Source organism: Oncorhynchus tshawytscha, linkage group LG31 (assembly GCF_018296145.1).
Source record: "Oncorhynchus tshawytscha isolate Ot180627B linkage group LG31, Otsh_v2.0, whole genome shotgun sequence".
Classification (NCBI taxonomy): domain Eukaryota; kingdom Metazoa; phylum Chordata; class Actinopteri; order Salmoniformes; family Salmonidae; genus Oncorhynchus; species Oncorhynchus tshawytscha.
In genome coordinates, this window is record NC_056459.1 from 33,246,965 (window position 1) to 33,249,420 (window position 2,456).

Below are 2,456 nucleotides of genomic sequence, written 5' to 3' on the forward strand. Positions count from 1 at the left end.
TCTCTCTGTCTCTCAGTGCTTCATGTTCTCTCTGTCAGCGCTTCATGTTCTCTCTGTCTCTCAGTGCTTCATGTTCTCTCTCAGTGCTTCATGTTCTCTCTGTCTCTCAGCGCTTCATGTTCTCTCTGTCTGTCAGTGCTTCATGTTCTCTCTCAGTGCTTCATGTTCTCTCTGTCTGTCAGTGCTTCATGTTCTCTCTGTCTGTCAGTGCTTCATGTTCTCTCTCTCTCTCAGTGCTTCATGTTCTCTCTGTCTGTCAGTGCTTCATGTTCTCTCTCTCAGTGCTTCATGTTCTCTCTGTCAGTGCTTCATGTTCTCTCTGTCTGTCAGTGCTTCATGTTCTCTCTGTCTGTCAGTGCTTCATGTTCCCTCTCTCTGTCAGCGCTTCATGTTCTCTCTGTCTCTGTGCTTCATGTTCTCTCTGTCAGTGCTTCATGTTCTCTCTGTCAGTGCTTCATGTTCTCTCTCAGTGCTTCATGTTCTCTCTGTCTGTCAGTGCTTCATGTTCTCTCTCTCAGTGCTTCATGTTCTCTCTGTCTGTCAGTGCTTCATGTTCTCTCTGTCTGTCAGTGCTTCTTGTTCTCTCTGTCTGTCAGTGCTTCATGTTCTCTCTCTCTCAGTGCTTCATGTTCTCTCTGTCTGTCAGTGCTTCATGTTCTCTCTGTCTGTCAGTGCTTCATGTTCTCTCTCTCTCAGTGCTTCATGTTCTCTCTGTCTGTCAGTGCTTCATGTTCTCTCTGTCTGTCAGTGCTTCATGTTCTCTCTGTCTGTCAGTGCTTCATGTTCTCTCTGTCTGTCAGTGCTTCATGTTCTCTCTCTCTCAGTGCTTCATGTTCTCTCTCTCTCAGTGCTTCATGTTCTCTCTCTCTGTCAGTGCTTCATGTTCTCTCTCTCTCAGTGCTTCATGTTCTCTCTCTCTGTCAGTGCTTCATGTTCTCTCTCTCTCAGTGCTTCATGTTCTCTCTCTCTGTCAGTGCTTCATGTTCTCTCTGTCTGTCAGTGCTTCATGTTTTGTTCAGCAGGTTTTTGTCTCAGCTTAATGTTAGTCTTTGTATGATGGGACTTATACTATTCTACATGTTTTGCTTTTAAATGCGAAGAAGCTGAAACATGTGAAGTGGTATCTTCTGTGAGTTTCATTATGAATTGAAAAGTACATGGTTGATGTTTTGGTATTATTGCATATTACTTAAATATGTAATTTAGTTTTTTTTTAAAGCAACACATTTCAGTTTAGTTATGACGATAACAATGGTAATGTATATTTCTCTATACCAGTGGTCTTGGAAAGATCACCAATTTGTACATCAACTCACGTTCACCCTTTTACTCCAAACAACATCCGGGATTATCAATTAACCCTCAACACTCCGGTCAAGAAATACAGATCTTTCACAATTGGATTGCCAATGGAGATGACCTGGTACTGTCTAAAGGTTAAGACATGACCTGGTACTGTCTAAAGGTTAAGATATGACCTGGTACTGTCTAAAGGTTAAGACATGACCTGGTACTGTCTAAAGGTTAAGAGATGACCTGGTACTGTCTAAAGGTTAAGATATGACCTGGTACTGTCTAAAGGTTAAGATATGACCTGGTACTGTCTAAAGGTTAAGATATGACCTGGTACTGTCTAAAGGTTAAGATATGACCTGGTACTGTCTAAAGGTTAAGATATGACCTGGTACTGTCTAAAGGTTAATATATGACCTGGTACTGTCTAAAGGTAAAGATATGACCTGGTACTGTCTAAAGGTTAAGATATGACCTGGTACTGTCTAAAGGTTAAGAGATGACCTGGTACTGTCTAAAGGTTAAGATATGACCTGGTACTACCTAAAGGTTAAGATATGACCTGGTACTACCTAAAGGTTAAGATATGACCTGGTACTGTCTAAAGGTTAAGATATGACCTGGTACTGTCTAAAGGTTAAGATATGACCTGGTACTGTCTAAAGGTTAAGAGATGACCTGGTACTGTCTAAAGGTTAAGATATGACCTGGTACTGTCTAAAGGTTAAGATATGACCTGGTACTGTCTAAAGGTTAAGATATGACCTGGTACTACCTAAAGGTTAAGATATGACCTGGTACTACCTAAAGGTTAAGATATGACCTGGTACTGTCTAAAGGTTAAGATATGACCTGGTACTGTCTAAAGGTTAAGATATGACCTGGTACTGTCTAAAGGTTAAGATATGTCATCTGTTTGCTGCAAATGCACTCAAACTTGTCTATCCTTTTGGACCAAATTAGAATCTGTCGTTAGGCCATATTACTAGAAACCTACTGGATTTAATGATGTCTAGGTAACTGATGTTTACCAGTTGTAAATTTCACTGTGCCTTGCAAATTCTTTTTTTAAAATGTGTTTATTTAAGTAGTGAGTATAATAGGTTACTTCCCCAATCTAGATACAGGACCTGGGCTGTCTCAATAGTGTAAGCGTGCTTCCT